Source organism: Fukomys damarensis, unplaced genomic scaffold (assembly GCF_012274545.1).
Source record: "Fukomys damarensis isolate Sample0158 unplaced genomic scaffold, DMR_v1.0_HiC HiC_scaffold_29, whole genome shotgun sequence".
NCBI classification, from domain to species: Eukaryota; Metazoa; Chordata; class Mammalia; order Rodentia; family Bathyergidae; genus Fukomys; species Fukomys damarensis.
The window spans coordinates 33,939,698-33,964,779 of record NW_022900941.1 but is presented as its reverse complement, the minus strand read 5'-3'; the positions used below and the strand labels follow the sequence as shown (position 1 = coordinate 33,964,779).

Below are 25,082 nucleotides of genomic sequence, written 5' to 3'. Positions count from 1 at the left end.
TATCAACTCCCCATGATAAATCTAATAATTATGTACTGCAGATATATTAATAAAAATTAATATTAAAAAATAAAATAAACCACACCCCATCCAAACATCCATAGTAAATCAAACTGAAACAGCTCCAGGACAGAGTAATTAAAAATGTTTATTGGGCCGGGGAATGTTTATTGGTTCCACTGACTGACTCGCAAGCGCAAGGTCCCAAGTTTAATCCCTGGTACCAAAAAAAAAAAAAAATTCATTCTCCCGTCAATCAAATTTACATATACTTTATATTCTTGGTATTTGGTTTTTTCTTTACAAATTACATGCCAAGCATAAGCAAATTTTTTCTTAAAAGGTCAATTTCTCCCAATATACAGAAAAGAAATTAATACAAAAGCTGCTGTAATTTGCTTGTTTGTGTCGTTTCCAAAAATAATGTTGAAAAGTAATTCTCAGTGCAACAGCATGAAAAGGTTAAGCTGTCAGAGGAGTGATTCAGGGATGAGGTTCTTCCCTCGTGAATGGGTTCGTATCCTTACAAAGAAGTTCAGGGGAACTTGGCCGTTTTTGACCTTTTGTCTCCTTTCCTGTGGGAGGACACACACATGCACACGTGAACACACACACACACACACACACACACACACACGTTTTTCCCCTTTCCTCTCATTTTGACTTATGAAGACACAGAAAGGATTCTGTGTCACCCGACATTGAATAACACTGTCCAGATCTTAGATATCTTAGCCTCTGGAATTGTAAGAAATGAAATTCTGTTGTAGTCATTTATTCAGTTTAAAATATTCTATCGTAACAACATGAATGTACTAAAAGAAGTTAGTGCTGAATTTCCCCTTCTGCAGGGAAGAAGGCCACGTTCTGCATCATGCAGCTCATCTCCTCTATTTGATATTTTTTCCAAAAAAAAATGTGGCAGTGATAGCCAGGCATGGTGTCACATGTATGTATTCCTAGCTACTTGGGAGGCTGAAGCAAGAGGTTCCCAAATTCAAGGTTAGCCAGATCAGAATAACAAGACCCTGGTCACATTAAAATGCTTTAGCAAATGTGAAAGTGGCTTTAGAACAGAGTAATGAGTAGAGGCTGAGTTGAGAAGTACATGCTAGAAAAAAAGAGCATTAAAAGTGATTGCAATGACTCAGAAAAGGAGAAATATAGAAAGTCTAAAACATTGTTACTATCTAAGAGGTCTTAAACAGAATGATGGGAGAAATATGATGGCAAAGGCAATCCTCAAAACATTTAAGATGGAAAGGAGGAATATATTATTGGAAATTGGAAGAAAGGCTACCTTGTTATAAAGTGGTAAAAACATTGGTCAATTATATCTATCAATTAAAATTGGGTGGAAGACCGAATTTTGCAGCAATGAACTGGGATATTTAGTAAAATAAATATCTAAAAAGGGGTTGAGGGCGCTGCATGACCTCTTTTGACTACTTACAGTAAAAATACAAGATGAGAGAAAAATATTAAAACCAAAATTTATAATTAAAAGCAGAGTTTAAGGAATTACTAGAGACCAGAAAGGGAAAGGGGAGGACAGATGGAGGAAGGTTGGATACTGGATATCAAAATATAGCTAAATAAAATGAAATTCTAGTGTTCTACAATACAGTAGGATGACTATAGTTGATTGTAATCTATTATATATTTTTGTGAAGAGCTAGAAAAGAGGAACTTCAAGACTCCAAACATAAAAACAGAATAAGGATATGGAACTGTTAACCTACTACCCTAATTTGTTTAGTCCACATTTTATACACATATTGAAATACCACACCATCTCAATAAATTTGAACCATTATTACTGGCTACTTAAAAAGAAAAAGGAAAGTTAACAATGATAAAATAAAATGACATGAAGGAATAAAAAGAAGTAACATCAAGTGACAGATCTATCTCATTTGTGTTTCTATAAGTGCATTCTGTGGAATTTTCATTTCCCAGGGAAAAAAAATGGAAATAATTAAATCTAAAATGTTGTAGGACTGAGGATTTAGCTCAGTGGTGCCACCACCTGCCTCACAAGCACAGGGTCCTGAGTTTGATCCCCGGTTTCAAAAAAAAAAAAATATTGTGTATTTTAGTATGAAAATCCTTGGACACTAGTATAGCAAAAGAAAGAATGAAGTAAAGTAATACTTATCTCTCTATATAGAGTCAAAAACAAATGAGATTTTTCAAGATTAAGATCTGGTACTGGTATTGCTCATTAGCATTTTCTTCAATGTGATTTTTCAAAATAATGAATACTTTTTGGTAAGTTGATGAACCAAAGTGTAATCTTCCCTTTTATTTATGCAGCACTAGAATGCCTGAAATTTTGTGTACATATAGTACCATACCCATAAAAGTGTGCTTGTATGTGAAAAATGTTTTTGGGATTTAGATTCAGTTATGTACCAGGATTTTGCTTGGACAATCAATTGTGATTGGCTGAACAATCAAAATTCATAAGAGTTGCATGATAAGTCTTTATTGAATAGGAAAGCCCCATACATTCAGATAATCTAGTACTCCTTATACTAGTATCCCTGATAGCTTCCAGGAGTGTTTTAAAACAGGACTCTAAAGATGTCTCACAAATTTCAAAAAAGCTCTGGTAAGTTTCTAAACACTCCTTGAAAATGGCAGAAACACACAACCAACACTGTCATCTCCCTGTTCTCTGGATTCTCCCCATCAAACACAACACAAAACTCCCTGCTCACTTATTTACAAAACAAAAACTCTCAAACATGCCAATGGCATCAGATGGATACTTCAAAGAGAGTGAAAGAGGCTGGGTCTGATTTAGCTAAACATATGTGGGGATTTTTTTATAATTAAAAAAAGGCAGAATACTCGTTAGTAATCAAAGACAAAATGGATATCTTTTTTCTATTTGTTGTAATGTTGGTTCAGAATCTTGGTCATTTTAGAATTTTCACACTTAGCTCTGTGCACACAGTAAGTGTATAATGACACTAAATGTCACTGTCTCCTGCCAACAGCACGTTCATGGGTTTTCTCTCTGTTGAGTTGTTCTAAGCAAAATAATGGTTCTAAGATACAGCTTCCTTTAGTGAGTGATTGACGTTCCACTTTTTAAAATTCATGTTTCAACCATAATTGAAGTTTATATAAAGATACTCCTCTTGTATAAAAGTAATTATTTTTACCATTTTTAATGAATTAGCATTCATATATATATATATATATATATAATTTTCTGTACTATTTAAATCACTAAATTACTTTAATGTTCATATCTTGTGAGTGTCAACAGATCGCTAGTTTAACAGAGTGTAATAAATGAGTTCTTAATTGATTAGTGTTCTCATTAATCATTACACATCCAACAAAAAAGTGTGTAGCATGCACAAGCATAACATAATGCCCTGAGCACAGGGAAAAGTGCTGATGCCAAGCACAGAGGCATGATTTTTAAAACTTAGTAAAAATGAACCCTAGATCATCACATATTAGAATCACATTGACAGTTGGATTGTTTTTTAATCCAGTCTTCACCACAAAATGTAATTTGATTTTTTTAATCCCTATAATAAAAAGGAGTTCTTCAAAGTTTAATTTTCTGATCAGCATGAGGGCTTGCCCCACACATTAATGTTGTGAGATGTCCCAGGTGTATTAACTGACAGCCCTGGATCTTTCAAATTGTAGCTGTGCACTGCGATTTCTGCAGGAGATGCTGATGGTTATTTGGTATAACACAAGCCTATCATACCTCACAATATAAAGAATGGCCTTTGGAAACAGCTATAACTTCCACCATCACTACTAAATTACCAATGACTAGAAAATATTCACCTATCTTTCTAAAATATATTCAAAGAAAATAAAACATATTCATTTAAAATGTCCTTGTAGAGGAGTAAAATGTAGGTTCTTTTGTTCCAAGTAGTTGAAAAGAACTATTGAACAAATTTTACTTGTCCTTTTCTGAATAGTAAGTCAATCACTTTATCTTTTTCTGTCATTGTAATGCTACTTTGGGGCATCTATTTCAATGGGATCTTTATTAATCTCTTAAATAACTAAGAACACCAAAAATTGTAGTTAAATTTAACTACAGTCAAAAAGCTAGAATTTAGGAAAAGGAAAATACTTAAATCCTTGTATAATGACCCATAATTAAATACTCTCTAAATACATTATGCCTTTGCAGATTCTTTACTGTTAGTACGAAGTACTCTATAGTGCAATCTTCCTCTCTCACCGCTCTTTCTCCTTTTTTCTCAAAGCCTGAAAATTCAGTTGTATGTGGGCACAGATGACTGAAGGGAGAGAATCATTACAATTATTTTTATGATCCTTATCATCAGGCCTTTAGAAAATAAAATGATAAAATATTGTGTTGTTTAATACAAAGTTTTAATGACATATCTCTGAAGCGCAAAGAGCCTACAGAACTGGGAAGATGACAAAGTACTCATACTTCATATATGGCCAAATACCAATTTGTCCCTTGTGAGAGCATTTCCAAAAAGCTCATTGGTATTTGACCACTGATGACTCAAGCTTCAGTTGTGGAACCCCTACAAATGCTAACAAGTGAAAGAATTTAGGACCATGGACTGTATTAAATGGCACTACTATCAAGTAATGGCAGAGTAGAGAGTGAGGGACTCTCCTGTCTGTGTTCTTCATTGCTGGCCTCTCTGACTCTTTCTTTCTGGCTACAGAGATAGGGAAAAAGTATAAAGATAAAATGAATAATCCTTAAAGTGTCATTATGAATGCAAAATAAAATCTGGTTAAAAATAAATTCTAAAAAATATTCAATAATTTGGACATTAATGAATTGACTTTAATGAATTGATTAGAAATCCCTACTCTTAAACCACTGTAATGTACCCTGCCTTGGATGTATGCTTAGCAAACAGGTGTAGTCAATCACTATCTAATTCACTATCTATATTCACTAGCTACATTGAAGGTATGTAACCCAAAATAGAGTCTGTTTTGGAAAGATCATTGATCTGGAGGCAAAATAATGTTCCCTCTTTCTGTCATATCTGAAGCAAGATTGACCACACAAGTATAGAATTATCAAAAGTCATCTTGTCAATTGATATCCACTGAGACAAAGTAAACACAGAGGATGACACACATGGTGTGGACAGAAACACGACCCTCATTAAATTCTTAAAAACACATAATGTGCTATTCCTGAAGACCTATGCCTCTGGACTCATCAAAAGCAAGAGGTAATATCTTCTCTTTCTGAGATTTCTTTTTTTTTTAATTGAGTTTATAACGGTACATAGTACAGTTACATTCATTATTGGGATCTTGTACCTTTACCTAACAGGTTCTTTCTCTGAGATTTCTAAAAGTAAACTAAAATATTATGGCAAAGCATTGCGAATATTTTAAATAGTATACAAATGTAAGTAATATTTCTGTGCTCACCTTGGCAGCACATATACACATGTAAGTAACTTTCATTGTTGACAAATAAATGCAAAACCTCCCAAAATGCTAAATTTGATTCTTTCACTATTTAGTATAATTTCAATTCAGTTCTTACTGTACTCTGTGGAATAGCCAGTGTGACCATTATGCAAATTTAAAATAAAATTTAAATGACAGTAAAACAGATTTATCCAAACAGCTACAAAGGCCATGGATGAAATGAAAAAGTGCTATGAATGTAATATACTGTACTAGTGACATTAAGAAATGCTCTTCTGCTGCCAAAACACATTAAATTCATTATAAAAATTACTCAGTTTATTGTCACTAATAAATACTGCTGTGTATGTTCATGAATAGGGCTTGATTTCGGGGACTTTCTGTTAATCAGCATACAGATTCAAAGAGGACCAGTCTTTAATAACAAAAAAAATTTCTGTTTCAAAGAATAGGTAGTATCAAGTAATAGCTCTTTTTCTGAAAATGATGGTATTCATATTCCCCCAAAAGATATTCTTTTACCTTTACTCATCACTCAGAAAACAGGCCATCATCCCAAATTGCATTAAAAGATTATTTTCATAGGAAAGCTCAATATCATGAATTTCATTATTTGAATAATCTTTTTATACTCCAACTCTACTTCAAAAACTTTGATCCGTGAGAAAATTATTTTCAGGTTATGTTCATTTCGTTTAAGATGAATGACAGTATTTATTTCAGTTCCTCATTGTGCATTCAGGTCTCTATTAAACAGGGAAATAAAAATTCTCTTTTTGCTCAGATCAATTTCTTTGGGCCTACCATTAAGAGGCTTATTTACATGAAAGAAGGAGCAATTTCTAAACATTACAAATATTGAATATAACTTTGCCCCTCTCCCACCATTAGAAATATGAGACTAGCAACATTATAGAAAGAAATAGATGGTGTAAGCCACAGCTCCCCACGAAGAGGAAGAGGGCAGCTATACACACACACCAGGAGTGCTATATGAAGACATTTGGCCCAAACTTTTGTATTCTGGGATGAGAAGACCGAACACTGACTCTCTCCTAAACATACTAGAATACCAAGTCTGAAAAAATCAGCCAGGAAAGCAGCTCCTCAAAACCTGATACTGAATCTTTTAAAATTTCCACAACAAAACAGGCTAAGTGTTGCACAGAGAAAAGAGGTGGGAGGGAGAGAGGAAAATTGGTATCAGAGGGGAAAAAAATCCCTTTCTCCAAACCCTAGGGTATGAATTAATTACCCCTCTAAAGGCAGGACTCGGACTTAAAGCAAACTTGCAGCACATTTTATGAACTGTAAATGATTGGGTTTTAGTGAAGTTTCTCCCTAGAGCATGCCAGTTGTGTATATTCTGACCCTACCCACTATCTTATTCCAGTTCCAGTCTTACCTCCTGCAACATGATTCATCTAACTTTGCCAGCTCAAAATGTTATTCTTTTCTGAAAGATAATTGTCCCTAATGTTTCCTCTCTCCCATGAATCCTCTTTTATTCAATCTTGTGTTATTATTATTTATATTCATATCCTATCTTTCCAGATAAATTATTAACTTTTTCAAAGATTTCTTTTCTGATTCTACTTTTTATCTTAGTCAAGTACTGTATTTTGTACAATATAAGACAGTGAATAAAAATTTGCTATATGGATGGTGAAAAGGATGAGGAAAATATTTAACATAAATATTAGCAAATTTTCCTAAAATATCAGAGAATAAATATTTTACATTTTTTGTGTTGAGACAAAATTAAGAACACTGCATAGATACTTATATAGTCTATGAAACTATTTAAAAAAATAAAACATACATAGCTTTCAGCCTGCACAAAAATAGGCTGCAGGTAAGATTTGACCCATAGGCTATAATTTGCAATGTCTTCAGTGATATAATTTTCTGCCCCCAAGCTGGATGCCACAGCTGGGTTCTCTGGGAATCTGCTTTCTACAGGAACTAAGCAGGGTACACAAAGGAAGTGAGTTGCTGCCTACTAGCAACAAGCTCTGAGAGCCTCCCTCTTCTTCCTTTGGAGTGGGGACACACTGTGGATTGCCAGCTGTGGACCACCATGCCTGAGAGGTATTAGTCACAGAGATGCTATCTTCCCAAGTGTCCCAGTCCAGCAATGCTGCATTATAGCCAGGAGTGAGCACTGCAAGCTGCACTGGCCTAATGGATAGACTGGAGGAAGGGAATAGGAAAGGGGCTAAAGAGGGGCTCCAGGGCTGTCATGGCATAGGCAGAGCACTCATGGTGTTGGTGAGGATAGAGCCAGGGCACCACCCTGTCAGCACAATGACCACATCTCCTGTCTTTAAGAATCCTTGAGCCTTGCTGACATTCATGGCCAAGGTCCACATCCTCAGCCCAGGCCTGTTGCATAGGGTCCTTGCACAGCATGAGAAAGATAGCACAGTACAGGTGGGCCTGGCACCATCTGGGAGTTCTGGGTCACAGTGATGATGAAGGGATAGGGATGGTACCGCATCACCTGGTGGACAGTCCTGTCAGATTCAATGAACACAATAATGACACTGCTGCAGCACTTGAATGAGGCCTCCCACGGTGGCAGGTTCTGTGGAGTCACTGGTAACAGGGCCTAGGAGGCATAGCTCATCAAATAATTACAAGTGATAAAATGGCAACCTTTACCGCTCAGGCACTCAGGCACTGCATTTGCATAGCCTCCAGCCAGTAGTCTTTCTTGGACATCTCTCTGGACAACATTAATGCAGTCCAGGACAGCATTGGCCCAGTTGCTGCCCTCAGCCCACATGGGTCAGAGGTTCTTGATCCTGCCCTCCAGCATCTGCATGATGCAGAAGATGGGCTTCCCAGTGAAGTTGCAGCACCCAATCAGCTTTTTCTGATCCAGGAAGGCCTTCTCTGCAGGAATACTGATGCTGAGGTCATCATGGGCCACCATGACCCCATTGCTGACTTCCAGAGTCTCCTCAAACCTCTGTACCCCTTCATGTTTCTCAATCTTTCTGATGATCTTGATGTTCTTCCCCTTTTCTCCCAGGACCTCCCTCACCACACAGACATCAACAGGCTTGTGAAGGAAGGATAAGGACACCACATCGAAGTCCTGCTCTTCCCCAAACTTCAGGTCTCAAATGTCCTTCTTGGACATATCAAACAGGTCCAGAATGGCACCAGGAAGGTTCATGCCCTTCTCGCTGCCCAAGGAGACACTATTTTCTATCAGAAAAATGAGACTGTCACCCACATAGATCTTACTTGCCTGACATAAGCTCTCCAAATCCAGCCACAGCAAATCCTCATCTGACAATGGGTCATAAAGGATATTGTTCTGAGCCCCATCAAATAGAGCAGAAGTAAACAGAAAGAAGAGCTCTCTGAGGCTCTTTGATGAAAATGGAAACCCATTGGAAAAGTGAAGAAAATCTCTACAATAAAGGCACACCAGAGCACTGTAGTTGGTAAGTTGGAGGAATCACAACCTCCCATGGGAACCTGGACTATCTTTAGCAGGAGAGCAGCTGGAACCTGCAGTAGAACCTTGCAGAGTTCAACTTTGCAGAATGTCAGGGAGCTCAACTTGGGCCTTGCAGCCAGAAATCAGCCCTAATCTGATGGGACTGTTGCTGGCTTGCTGAGACTAATTGACTTAGATCTGCCCATTAGTGCCCAGGTTGTCTATTGTGACAGCAGAGACATATGCTGAAGGAGGCCCTTCATTTTCATAATTTATTTTTTATTTTCAAAGGTTTTTTTCTTAATTTTAATTTTTACTTTTTAAATTTTTTCTTCTTTTCAAATTTTTTCTCCTCTCTCTCTTTGTTCTTCATCTGTCTCCATTTTGCTTCTGTTCTTATCCTAATTTACATTTCTTTTTTTCTTTATTTTTTTCTTGTCTCCTTTTACTTCTCTCAATTAGAATGTTTGTTTTGTTTGTTTGGTTGGTTGGTTGGTTTCTTTTGGTACTGGGTATTGAACTCAGGACTATGCAATTGCAAAGCAGGTGGTGGAACCACTGAGCTACATCCCCAGCCCAATTGTCATTAGTTTTAAAGGAAAGTGAATACAGTTTCTGGCTTCTCTATTGCTGTTAGGTTGTTCTGCTCTTTTCTTTCTTCTCTCATTCTGTCTTTTCCTCTTGTCTTCAACCATTTCCTACAGTTTGCGGGATATTCCTGTATCTTCTGCCCTCATATCTAACCTTTCCCTATCCTTCTGCCTATCTCTCTCTCTCTCTCTCCCCAATTCCTTCTAAGTCCCCATCCCAAAGGGTAAAGTTACTTTGTTAAAGAGTTTATTCACTATAAACATATTTCTGGCAGGTCCTTGATTTTTATTCAATTCACATGGTTAAAGGTGATAGATTAATAACTATCCAAATTTTCATTTTCTAAGCTGTGCTTGATAATACTGTTGGTCCTGATTGTATCACCTGGGCTAAGGTGTTGTGATTGATCAAATCAGTTGTTTTCACCAGTGCACTGAAAACAAGATGGTCTAAGAGTCATTAGAGACTCAAAACCTGAAGAGTAGTTGTAACTGGAAGACACCTCTGAGAAGCAATCATACCATAAAGGTTCTAAATACAAGCAACAAAGATGCTTACAATAAGCAATATTGAAGTATAAACCCAGGAATTGAACCAAAAACAGTACTACCAACAAAAATAGAAATAAGAAAACACCTAAGCAAGGTGCAAACTCAGACTTCCAGCTCACCAAAGGTGAATTCTGGGGGAGACGAGGTGGAAAAGTATGATGATCAACCACCTGGACACCTTGAACTGATAGCACAGGAAATAACAAAACAAATGGATGAGGCTCTAGAAAAATTCAAAACAGAAATAATTTCTGAGATAACTACAGAGATGGTGAGCAGAATGAAAGACATGATTAAAGACTCAAGAAGAGAAACTGACAAAAAAAAATAGATGAGCTCAGGACCATGATAGAAGCCATGAATGCCTAACATAGGAAAGAAATGAAATCCATGAAACAGATTGAAACAGATATCTAGGAGATTTAAAATCTCTATTGAAAGTATTCACACCAGAATGAGCCAATATGAAGACAGAATATCAGATATAGACTACAGTATGGCAGCCAGTGATAGTGAAAAGAGAGAACTCTTAAAAATAGTAAGGGACCATGAGAAATCAATCCAACAGCTCCTAAATGATGCAAATAAAAATAATACAAGCCTGATAGGATTTCATGAAAAGGCAGGAGAAAGTACAAATGACATAAAAAAACTGTTAACAAAATTAATGACAGAAAACTTTTGAAACAGAGTGAAAGAATTTGACTTACAAATAAGTGAAACACATAGGACTCCAAGTAGCCATGATCAAAAAAAACTGCACCTAGACATATAATAATCAAGATCCCAGAAATCCAAAAGAATAAAATACTACAAGCAGTAAGAGAAAAGAAATCATGTGCAAAGGGAAACCCATCAGCATCACAGCAGACTTTTCATCATAAACCCTTAAGTCAAGGTGAGCCTGGAGTGAGGTATTTCAAGCACTGAAAGAAAACAACCTTCAACCTAAGCTTATGTATCCTGCAAAACTCTCAAAACTGACAGGAAATAAGATACTTCCATGACAAAGAAAACCTGAGAAACTTCATGAATACCAAACTAGCACTACAAACAATTTTAAGCAATATCCTAGAAAAAGGCAATGAAGGTCACAACTCCATGAGGCCCAACAGAGCAAATCCATCAGGTAAGGCAAGAAATTAAAGGCAGAGGGAGAAAAATTAAAATTAAAAAGAGCCAACAACAGGACAATAACATGACAATGATGTCAATACATATAACCATCAATGTTAATGGTTTCAACTCACCAATCAAAAGAAATAGGCTGGCAGAATGGATCAAGAATCAAAATCCAATAATATGCTGTATACAAGAAACACATCTACTTGAAAAAGAAACTACATACTGAAAGTAAAAGGATGGAAAACAGCTATCCATGCGATAGGAACCCAGCAAAAAGTAGGGGTGGTAGCTATCTTAATTGCATGCAAAGTAGATTTCAAACCAAGCTTAAGAGAGACAAGGAAGGCCAATAGATCCTTATAAAGGAAACTATATGATAGGATGAGATCACAAACATAAATATGTATGCACCAAATACTAATGCCCCCAACTATACAAAAAAAAAATTAATGGACATGAAAATGGAAGAAGCACTAATACCATTGTAGTGGGGACCTCAATACCCAACTATCACAAATAGACACATCATCTAGACAAAAAAAAAATCAACAGTGAAATACTACAACTGAATCAAACTTTTGAACAAATGGATTTAATAATGTCTATAGAGTGTCCCAACCCACAAAATCACAATACACATTCTTTTCAGCTGCACATGGGCCATTCTCCAAAATAGACCACATGCTAGCTCATAGAACGTGTTTAAGTAAATGCAAAGGAATTAAAGTTATCCCATGAATATTTTCAGACCATAGTGAAATTAAACTGGAGATAAATACCATAAGAACCCACAAGAACTCCACAAACACATGGAAATTGAATAACACTCCTAAAAAACCAATGGGACACAAAGGAAATTAAAGAAGCAATTAGATAGTTTCTACAATTAAGTGATAATGCCAATACAACATACAGGAATCTGTAGGACACTATGACAGCAGTTCTACAAGGAAAATTCATAGCAGTAAATGCTATAAACCCATACTAGGAAAACAGAGTGAGGTCAAATAAACAACCTAATGCTGAACGTTAAGTTCCTATAAAAAGAAGAGCAAGACAAACACAAAGTTTGTATAAGGGAGGAAATTATAAAGATCAGAGTAGGAAGCAATGCAATGGAGACTAAGAGAACAATAGGGAAAAAATCAATGAATCAAAGAGTTGATTTTTTTGAAAGAATAAAAAAAACTGATAAACCCTTATACAATCTTATCAAAAAAGGAAAGATAAGCCTCAAATCCATGCAATTAGAAAGAAAAAAGTGAAGTCAGAAAAAAACACAGCAGGAATCCAGAGGATCATCAATACCTACTTCAAAAACCTGTACTCTAATAACTTGGAAGACACAGAATAAATGGACAGATTTCTAGATACATATGAATTACCAAAGTTGAATGAAGAAGATACGAAAATTCTAAACACCCCAATTACAATCAGTGAAATTGAAAATGCAGTTGAGATCCTGGGGAGCAACAGTATGGTCCAAATCTGCCAGGCTGCAGGCAGATCCCAGCCAGGGATCTGCCCAGACTCCAGAGGTTCTGGCAAACCTACCCAGCCAAGGCCACCCAGGAAAGAGCTGCAGAGGTGCACAAGCTTCAGCAAGAAGCTTGCTCCACAGCATTGGTGATTTGAACCCAGGAATCAGTGTACTGATGAGCAGTAGAGAAAAAGCCTCTTCCCCAAGAGAATTGAAGAGCAAAAAGTTGCTCTCAATAAAGGCACAGCAGGCTGCATCTGTTGAAATGAGAAGACACAGAAACAAGTCCCAAAACCAGACTTCCAGCTCACCTAAGGCAACCACAGAGGGGAGTGAGATGAAACAATCTGATATTCAAACACCTGAACTCCCTGGACTGGCAACAGAAAAGGATCTAGAAAAAATGAAGTCAGAAATAGTTTCTAAGACAACAGCAGAGATTGTGCCCATAATGTAAGATATGATTAATAAATCCAGAGCAGACACAGATAAAAAACCAAAAGAGGAGCTGAGGAGCTTGATGAAATACTAACATAGGAAACAAATGGAATCCATAGAACAGGTGGAAACAGATTTTCAAGAGATTAAAAACTCCACTGAAAGTTTACACAGCAGAATGAGCCAATGTGAAGATAGAATTTCAGATATAGAAGATAGATTTGCAATTATTGATCAGGAAAAGAAAAATTTATTAAAAACAGTAAGGGAACAGGAGAAATTGATCCAACAGCTGCTAGAAGATACAAAGAAGAACAATATAAGATTGACCAGAGTCAATGAAGAAACAGGAGAGAGGAAAGACTTCATGAATACAAAACTAGCACTACAAACAATTCTAAACAATGTTCCAGAAAAAGACAATGAAGGTCACAAAACCATGAGGCCCAACAGAGCAAATCAGCAAGGCAAGGAAAGAAACTAAAGGGAGAGGGGGGAAATTTAAAAGGAGCCAACAACAGGACAATAATATGACAATGATAAGTCAATACATATTAGTTATAACCATCAAAGTCAATGGCCTCAGTTCACCAATTCAAAGAAATAGACTGGTAGAATGGATCAAGAATCAAAATCCAACAATTTGCTGTATACAAGAAACACATCTACTTGAAAAAGAAACTCATAGACTAAAAGTAAAGCGTGGAAAACAGTACACCATGTGAAAGGAGCCCAGAATAAAGCAAGGGTTGCCTTCTTATTCATAGAAAAAGTAAATTTCAAACCAAAACTGATTAGGAGAGACAAAGAAGGCCACTACATCCTTATAAAGGGAACAATCCAACAGGAAGAGATGACAATCATAAATATATATGCACAAATATTAGTGTCCCCAACTACATAAAACAAATATTAAGAGACAAGAAAAACCAAAGAAGCACTAATACAATTGTAGTGGGGGACCTAAATACCCCGCTATCACAAATAGACAGAATATCTAGACAAAAAGTCAACAACAAAATACTAGAACTGAACCAAACTTTTGAACAAATGGACTTAATAGATTTCTACAGAGTGTTCCACCACATAAAATCAGAATATACATTCTTTTTGGCTGCACATGGGTCATTCTCAAAAATAGACCACATACTAGCTCATAGAACAGGTTTAAATAAATGCAAAGGAATCAAAGCTATCCCATGTATACTATCAAACCATAGTACAATTAAGCTGGAGATCAATAGCATAAGAAACCAGAAGAACTTCATGAACACATGGAAATTGAAGAACACTCTCCTGAACAATCAATAGTTCACAGGGGAAATTAAAGAAGAAATTATTCAGCTTTTACAAATAAATGATAATGCCAATACAACATACAGGAATCTATGGGACACAATGAAAGCAGTTCTATTTGGAAAATTCATAGCAGTGAATGCCCACAATAGGAAAACTGAGTAAGCTTAAATAAACAAACTAATGGTTAATCTTGGACTCATAGAAGAAGAAGAGCAAGAAAAACCCAAAGCCTGTACAAGGGAGGAAATTATAAAGGTCAGAGCACAAATCAATGCAATGGAAACTAAGAAAACAACACAAAAAATATATGAATTGAAGAGTTGGTTTTTCAAAAGAGTAAATAAAATCAACTCTTAGCCAACCTGTCCAAAAAAAGAAAGAAAAGGCCCATATCCATGTAATTAGGAATAAAAAAGGTAAAGTCACAAGAGATCCAGCACAAATTCAGAAGATTATCAATACCTACCTCAAGAACCTGCACTCTAATAGAATGGAAAACACAGAAGAAATGAACAGATTTCTTGATACTGTTGAATTACCAAAGTTGAACAAAGAAGATTAAAAAAAATTCTAAACACCCAAATTACAATCAGTGAAAATGAAAACATAATTAAAAGTTTACCAACTAAGAAAAGCCCAGGCCTGATGGATTCACTGAAGAATTCTACAAGACATTTAAAGAAGAAATTGCTGCTGCTACTCTTTGAACTTTTAAGGGAAGCAATACTTTCAAATTCATTCCTGGAAGCAATATTACTTTGATTCCCAAACCAGGGAAAGACCCAAATGAAAAAGAGAACTCCAAAAAAAAAAAAAAAAACAGAAAAAGAACTGCAGGCCAATCTCCTTAATGAACACAGATATAAAAATCCTCTTAAGATTCTGGCAAACGATCATCAAGAAGATCATACATCCTGACCAAATTGGATTTATCCCAGGATGCAAGGATAGTTCAATATACATAAATCAATAAATGTAATACTGTACTAACAGAGTCAAGGACAAAAGCCATAAGATCATCCCAATAGATGCAGAAAAAGCATTTGACAAAATTCAACACCCATTCATGATAAAAATTGGAATTGATGGTCTTTACCTCAATTTGAAAAAACTTGGAATTGATGGTCTTTACCTCAATTTGGAAAATGGCTATCTATGAAAAACCAACAGCCAACATCAAATTAAATGGCCAAAAACTGAAAACCTTCATGTTAAAATCAGGAACAAGACAAGGATGCCCACTATCACCACTTCTCTTCAATATAGTTCTGGAAACATTAGCTACAGTAATTAGACATGAGAAAGAAATTAAAACAATAAAAATAGGAAAGGAAGAAATTAAACTAATTATTTGCTGATGATATGGTACTCTACACAGAACACCCAAAAACTCTGCCAAAAGGCTTCTGTACCTAATTGACACTTTCAGCAGAGTAGCTGGATACAAGGTTAATACTCAAAATCATTAGCCTTCTTATATACAAAAAACTGACTCACTGAGAGAGGAATTACTGAAACAATTCCTTTCACATAGCATCCAAAAAAAATGAAGCATCTAGGAATTAATCTAACAAAAGAAGCAAAAGACCTCTACACTGAAAACTACAGTACACTGAAAAAAGAGATTGAAAAGGATATAAGAAAATGGAAAGATATCCCCTGCTCCTGAGAAGGAAGAATTAATATAGTGAAAATGGCCATACTATCAAAGCTGCTATAGAGATTTGATGTGATCCTGATTGAAATTCCAACAGTATATTTTACAGAACTAGAGAAAATAATCCAAAATTCATTTGGAAACAGAAGAGACCTAGAATATCAAAAGCCATCCTAGACAACAGACACATGGCAGGTGGTCCCAAAATCCCCAACTTGAAACTATACTACAAAGCCATTGTAATAAAAACAACATGGTACTGGCAAAGAAACAGACCTGAGGATCAGTGGAATAGATTAGAAGATTCAGAAACAACTCCAGATGTGCTCAGCTACCTCATCTTTGACAAAGGAGCAAACCATCCTCACTAGAGGAAAGATAGCCTCTTTAATAAATGGTGTTGGAAAAACTGGATTTCAACCTGCCAAAGATTAAAACTAGACCCTTATCTTTCACCATGCACTAAACTAAAATCCAAGTGGATTAAAGATCTAAATATTAAAACAAACACTAAACTTGCTGGAAGATAAGTTAGGAAGAACCCTTAAAGACATTGACATGGGAAAAGACTTTATGAACAAATCCTCAGTAGCACGGGTACTAGCACAAAGAATCAACAACTGGAATCTCATCTTATTAAAAATCTTCTGCACTGCAAAAGAAACACAACAGAGCTAAGAGACAACCTACAATGTGGAGAAAAAATTTTAGCAGCTGCTCCTCAGGCAAAGGACCAGTATCTAGAATATATAAAGAACTCCAAAAAATCAGATGCCCCCCAAAACATAAAGACCTGATTCAAAAATGGGCCTCTGAAATGAACAGATATTTCTCAAACAAAGTAAAAACAGCAAATAAATACATGAAAAAATATTCAGTATTACTGGTCATCTGAGAGATGAAGATGAAAACAACACTGAGATTCCACCTTACCCAAAAAGAATGGCAACTATCAAGAAATCAACCAATAACAAATGTTGGTGGGTCTGTGGGGAGAAAGGAACCCTTCTCCATTGTTGGTGGGAGTGCAGAGTGATGTAACCACTATGGAAGTCAATATGGAGATACCTCAGAGAACTAGAATTAGAGGTCCTATTTGATCCAGCCATCCCTCTGCTGGGTATCTTTCCAAAAGAATTAAAAGAATCATATCACAGTGATATATGCACACCCATGTTTATATCAGAACAGTTTGTAATAGCTAAAACTTGGAAACAGCCTAATTGCCCATCAGTTTGAGACCAGATAAAGAAGATGTAGAGGTAAGGGGAAAAAATGAGAATCAAGACTTGCCATGTAAAGGTACATGATCCCAACAATGAATGTAACTGTACTGTATCCCTAAATGTACCAATAAACTCAATAAAAAAAAAAAATGGAGTACCACTTAGCCATAAAGAATGAAAAACCAGAGTGATTCATAGGAAAATGGATGCATATTGAGGCCATAGTCTTAAATGAAATAAATAAGACACAAGTGTAAATATCAAATAGTTTTTCTGGTGTGAAAAACTAAAAGTGTAAATAAGATCCAATTTGAATAACTGACTATTTGAAATAGAAGAAAAGGGCTAAAGGTGTAAAGGAAGTGGAAAGCATTGGAGAAAAGAAATAAGGGAAAAGAAAAATATGAGAAGAGGAAAAATGGAAACAAAGTCTTTGTAAATAGGGGAGGGAGAGAGGGTAAAGGGAGGATAGGAGTGTGGGGAAAAAATGAGTACCAAGATATGTCATGTAAAGGCTCAAGATTCCAATGATAAATGTAACTATACTGCATACTTAAAAAGTACCAACAAACTCAAAAAGAAAAAAAAAACAGATTACATGGTTAATACTTTTTTAAACTGAAGCCAAAGAAAATACTTAACAATTCAAAATAGCTCTTATCTTTCTTAAGGGTAATCCTTATAACAATAAGAGAAGTACAAGTACTCTCTAGGCCAGACACTTTAGGATAAGCAAAGATGAATAAGAGAAATTTCTGCTGTTGATTTACGTGAATGGGATTATGACAAAGTTTGTTGAAAACAAGTGTACTAAAAGGAACTCAAGAGCAGCTCACAGCCATTTGAGAAAGCACTAGTGGTTTCTTTTAAAATAGAGAAGGTGCTGCTTTTGGAAGTTAAGATTGACTTACGTAGGCAGGGACAGAAGATAAGTCATTCTAGGTAGAGATAATAGTACGACAAGAAAAAAAACAGAAGTTAAAAAATTGTACACTGTGTCAAAAAGCCTCAAGAAATTCTGCACACCTAGACTATCAACTGTTCTTTGGAGAGACATACTAGGAAAAGAATAATCAGGATCAGAACAGACATGAAAATTAAAATCCATTTGGCACTTCTTCAAGCAACAGTACACACTGTGCTTATGATGATTCAGCGTGCAGCATGGAGGAGAGATGTGGGGAGAAAGAGACTCATGGCAGGAAAAAGACCTAGATAGAGGACCCTAACACTGGCTCAAACCAGAGCTGATAAAAATTTGACCTATGCGTGTGAGTAAAATAGAAACAAAAACCACATCTATGATGCAATGTGAGATAAAAACAAATAGAACTGGAAAATGGATTCGGTATTGGAGATGTGGTAGTAGTAAATAGTCTACACTTTCAAATGTAGATTCAGATTGCTAGGGGTTAAATTCACAGGTTAGGTATTCTCTGAATTTTTCCTCACCTTTTAAAGTAATAGAACAGCAAAAAACATTGTTCTTTTCCCCCCAACAGCCTTTTCAGAATTGTAATATTGATGACCATGTTTCTTTAAGGAAATACAAATTTTAGAAGAAAATGAAGGGCTTCCTAAAATTGGTTGCATTTGAAAGCTACTAAATGGAATAGCCTCATTTTTTTATTTTCATAGAAATTTTGTGCTCCATTTCATCCTAAATCTTAACCTAGAACTTCACTGTCTTTTTTCAATCATTATGCCCTTGTTCTGCAATGTATGTATTAAATTGCTTGATTGTAAGAACTCTCATCTGAGTATTATAATAACACACAGTTGTGTACCACATATAAAAACTTCCAGAGTTTCCTAGTCAGAACTCCACATTAGATTTCCCCCAAATAGAATATTAAAATACTATTTTGAAACAGCCAAAATAACCTATGAGACAAAGTCACTGGCCTAGTGGAATGGTAATATTCAAATAACAATGATGATGATTCGGATGGAGTTCAAATCATACCAGATGCATTCGATGAATGCATCACTTTGCTAGTTCTCCTAAACAAGAGAGGTTTGGAAAGTAATTCCTACCTTTCACCAACTTTCTGTGTCTTTGGAATGAGAGGTACAGCCTTACTATTGGGTGGAATTATTGAATTAAATACTACAATAAGTGATTCAAACTTAGTCAAGTATAGTTATGTAATCAGAACAGAACACATGCATTGTTCTTGAAAGATCAGTCTGCTTAGGACCAGCCATGTAAACAGAAAGGAACACAAGAGTAGAAATGCAACTCAAAGCAGTAGCATGAGTCCAGTAAACATAAGAAAGAGAACAAATGCTGATTCTGATAAAATATAAATAGTAAGAAACAAAAGGTCTGACTAGCATGAAAATGCTTTATCATGGACAAAATTCTCTGGGAAAAAAAAGAAAAGAAATGTACTGAAATTAATGACCAGGAAGGTAAGATAATCTAAGTGGAAATTTTAGGAAGATAGGCTGACAGGTATATTCATGACTACTTGGGTGCTAGGGAGATGCTGGCAGCAGGAAGGCCAATAAAAGCTACTTTAATAAGAGGCAAAGACAGCAAAATTATTGGGATGAATATAAAATTTCAAATGTGAAGGCAAAGCCAAGTCTTTAAAAGAAATTCTATTTCTCTTTGAGCTATTACAACTGTTATGACTATTAGAAAGCAAAACATTAAGAAATTAAGGCTAAATTTTTATGTTGCTAAATTAAAATAGACTACTTTCTATATCCTTAAAGTACTTTTTAATGTGTTTATTCACTTATGATCCATATTTTTGGCTAACCATATCAAATAGATACTGTAGGCAAGCATATCAATGTAAAGTTTCAGCACAAAAAAACTTTGTCAGCTTTTTGGGTGAGAATAATAAAAATGGTAGGAGAAGATGTACTATCTGACTCTTATTGGTTTGCATGTCTATACCAGCAATTACATTTTTTTATCTGTTTATTTATTGGCAATCCATATTTATTTCTCCATGACCAGTCTGCACGTATAATTTTCCATTTCCTATTGAGTTGTCTTTTCTAGTTGATTTTTACATCTTACATTAAAAAATTGTGGATATATATGTATATAATATATAATATAATTGTGGAGATATATATATATTATATATATACTATATATATTTCTCCTAATATCAACTTAACTCATGTATGAAGAAAGAATTGGATTTATAGATATTCTGACATTTTAATTTAAATATCACCTTACACATGAGTTATTTAAGAATGAAGGCAAGGATCACCACAATGTCCATATAGAATCACTGTAAACTGCTCTTTTAATGTTCCCGGTGGAACAAGGACTAGTGTGAATGATATCCTCAGGATAACATACCTGTGGCCCTGAGATGTCTGTTCATTTTAATTTTAGGTTTTGGGGTATGAAAATTCTAAGACAGGAGAGCCTTGACAGGATTTCAGAGTAGCAGCTTGAGAGAAAACAGGCAGCTACCATTTCATGCAGTAACAGAAAGAAAGTAAATCATGCTGTCAATTAAGTAAGCAAACCACTATTGTCCTTGAGATAAGAAAGTGGGATTAGAGGACAAACTAGATGAGGCCCATCCAAGCAATGATGGTGAGAAATCTGATTTAAGACTTGACCCTAAGCTTCCTTATTCCTTCTTTATAATGCATTTCCATAATAAGATCTCCAAGCGGTGGGGGTGGCATAACACATCTCTTAGCACATTTTGGGTTGTGTGTGAACTCATATCTTGGCAGTAACTAAATTCCACCTTGCCAGAGACACCAGTCCTTTAAAAAATATATATGAATAATTAAGACATTCCTTTGGGGCTCCATCAGACTGAAATTTATCCTTTATTAGAGGCTTCTCCACCTAGAGAGCAGTTGGCTGTTTATTTGTGGAGTAGCCAACCTTTCCTTCGCTAGTTCTGCCTATGGGACAGCCAATTTTGTTTCTTTCCTATAATAAACTTTTCAATTAAAGCTTTTCCCTGTAAATTTGTGTTATTCTCTGAGTTTTAATTTCCATTATCACTGTCACAAGAACTATGCTAGCCACTGAAAGTTCTACTTTTTTTTTCACTGTTAACTCCTAGTTTAACTGCATCGTGGTAAGAGAAGTAGGCTCTAGAGTTTCTAATTCTTCATGCACTTTGGATTGCTTTAGGTTAAATATAATGGTCAGTTTTTTATCAAAGTTTATCTTTATGGTACAGAGTCCAATATATAACTATTAAAATATCCATATTAATTCTATTACTCTGATTTCCTATTACTTATTTTTTCATCCTTTTGATGTATGGTGAGCTAAAAGATTTGACTTTAAAATCTTTACTAATATTGAATTAACAACCATTACTACTATATAAATATATTACGTGGCACACCAAGTTTTATTATCTTAATTTCATCATTGAATTTAAAATTATACTTGCCTTCCTAAAAGTGTTCAGTCACTCCCCAATTACATAGAAGATACATCCATATATAGGGGGGTCTTCATCAGAAAAAGAAAAACTTGTATAAATATCTTAATACTAAATTTATTGAGCTCTCATAAGATTAACACAAGTTACCTTTGGCCTCTGCAATTATAAGAGGTGCTCAAACTGGTAGCCATTAGCTTCAAGATATTTATTATTTATTAGTACAGTGAAGCATATGTACATTTCACTGTTGCATTGTATATACCTTTTTTTGCAGACTGTATATATGCTCTAGCATATATACATATCATGCATAATCTAGCACATCTATGTATATATAAGCTAGGTAATTTAAGTTTATTTGAGTCACCATTCAGCTTCATGAATGATACCTAAGTAATCTAAATTAGTAAAATTAGTAGTTCTTAAAATTTATGACCTCAGTATTTTGTTACACTCTTAAAATTATCAGGACTTGAAAAATATTTTGTTTATGTAATTTCTATCTATAAATATATATCATAAAAATTAAAACTAAAATTTTAAATTTTTATGATCTACTTTAAAATAATAATACAATAAACATATTATATATTAATACATCTAGTATCTTTTTATGGAAATAGCTAAAACTAAAACAACATTATAAGAGGAAAGTCATTGTTTTATATTTTTGCAGATCTTTTAAATCTCTGGCTTGTAAGAAATAGATTCTAATACCTGATTTTGCATTCTATTTACTAAGATATGTCGTTTGACTGAGTTACATGGAAAAAATCAGTCCATATACAGGCATTTAATTGGAAAATGATATTATAATATCTTTTTTTCAGATTATTGTAGATATCCTTTTTTGATACTATATCAACAACTGATAGTTGGAATATAAAATCTGAAGCCATGTTGTCACATGTTATACACTTTAAACATTATTACATTAAAATGTATTGCTCTGTTTCATGATATGAATGAATCATGTATCAAGCATGATTCTGTAGAATCATACATTGGTCACTGGGAAAACACTGATTCTAGGAGCTATGCAAGTCTTCTAAATCAGAACACATTTCAGTATGCAATATCCAAAAAATCCACATTTGGTAACATCACCATCAATAAAACCAGAAAAGTATTTTAATATTGGGAAGCTATTGGCCCATGATGACAGACATAAGTCTTTTGCTGCAAAGTTTCAGTTCCCACTTTGACAAAAAAATACTCAGTAGTTTCCTAGAAGTGGCAGTTTCACTTTGTTTGCAAGAAAATCTCTGTCAAATATCCAAATCTGAATAACAGTCATTCATCTACCAGTGGTTCTTTTTTCAAAAACAGGATTTAAGAAATACATTTAGCAATACAATCAATAATTAATAAAACAATAATGAATACACTATAAAAGTTGAACAAGGAAGAAAGAGGATAAGAGCAAAACTTACAATGAAAGGGATATTTATAAATATAGATACTTTAATTTCTGAGAAAGGATATCACTATGTGGGCTATGCTGGCCAGGAAATTTTGATCTTGCATCAGTTTCCTGAATGCTGGAGTTACAGATGAATACCACAGCACAAGCGTGCACTGCAAACATGCACTAATAAAAAAGTAAAAATTTAAAAAAATTCTCAGTTATGCAGTGGTTCTTTGAAATAAAATGATGCTACATGAAAAAGCAACTAGTTCAATTGCATCTCACAACTGCAAAGTGTTTTCCTCAGAACAATTATGGCACTTCCAGATACTGCACAGGCACTGAGTGCCTATTACAGATTCACACAAAACTTTAACTAGACATACATTCAAAGGTCAAGAGTTAGTGAAACTAATAATTTTTACTGCTTTATCTATGACATTCTTAGGTGTGACCAACAAGTTGTGGCTGTGAGTGACTAATGGTGAGGAATATAATGATTGTGGTGGCATTTGGTACCATTGCTTGAGCTGTATTGAGGCACTGTCTTAGCTATAGTACTTTCTTGTGAATGGAACGGAATACTCAGTGAAGTATCTGTGTTTTACAGGAAGAAAGGCTTATTGCAGCCCACAGCTTCAGTCCATGGTACACTGGCTCCAAGGCAGGAACAAGATGGCAGACAGGCATGGCAAAGATAAAGGCATTCGACCCATGGTCACCATGGAAAGAGACGGGAGGAGCCAGAAACAAGAATGCACCTTTGCAAGTCTTGCTCCCAGCAACCCATCTCCAGCAGGCCCCACCTCCTGACAGCATAGTCAGCTACTGCACTTATCAGTGGATGCATCCACTGGTGAATATAGCAGCCCCATCTTCCAGTCACCGTCTATACATATAAGAATTAGGAAAGGGATGCATTTTAGATCTAAACCATAGCAGGCATCATCAGCTTTTGTATCGTGCAAGCCAGTATGAATACAGTGAAAAAGCAGACTGACTTCCCGATATTGTCAAGAAACTCACTTTGATGCCTCAGACCTCTTGAAAGGGCTTTGGGAATTCCTAGAGATCTACGGTTCACACTCAAAACTCTGATCAAAATAAATCAGCTGCAATCCTGTTTGCCTTTTCACTGTCACTAGTTTAGGAAACTTTTGGAGATGGTGTAAGGAAAAAGTGGTGATTTTGAATGAAGAATCATTTCCACAGTTGCTATTGGCAACTCTTATGACCGGAGGACAGCAAGTCTGAGAACAAGCCATGCAAATTAGGGACCTTCATAGTAAGCAAAGCTGGAAATGTCACAGCACCCATTGTTCCTCTCAAATTTTTTGTTATGTGAGTCAAATAGTCCCTTCATTTTTAAACCAGTTTGATTTTGTTTCTATTCTAGGCATTGCAGATATCACCATAAGAAAAACACAGAAATCCCTGTTCTCATGGAAATAAATCTGAAAATCTTTCCTTGTCATATGTAACTTATTTACTCTTTAAAAAAGAGATATGCTTTAGTCTTATTTCTGACTCATGAAACTTTCTGAGTTTAGTATTTTCTATTTTTTACAAAGTTTTCTGTGCCCTCTTATCTGAGAAAAGTTTTAAAAACTACCTTAAACTATAGTTCTTTAATTTTCCCTTTAGAACATATTATCTGACTCCTTGCTAAAAGAAGCATACTTACATTTCCCTTTGTCTTGTTTTTTTCTCCTTATCTCTCTTTATCTCATTATTTTGCTTTTAGACTACTGTCTTCACTTTTTCTGTACTTATAACACTTAGATTTGCCCTATAACCACAATTCCCATAATTATTAACTCATAATCTCAAAATAAACATAACGTTCATTACCAGTTTCCTTGTTTCTGAGATCTTTATTGTAATACACTTGCTAAGTATCTGATTTTCACAAGGAATTTTTATTTTAGGCTTAATTTGTACTATATTCCCTGATATATGTTTGATAATATTATCTGTGATTTTTGTCTTTAACAGAATTAAACATTATCTTTTTCTCTCAAAAAGATCT

At 35.1% G+C, this 25,082-nt stretch overlaps 1 pseudogene; it reads right to left on the bottom strand.

Annotated features, from left to right (window-relative positions):
• Positions 1-7,670: 7,670 nt before the first annotated feature.
• LOC104874385 overlaps positions 7,671-25,082 on the bottom strand; it is a 50,227-nt pseudogene continuing 32,815 nt past the window's right edge.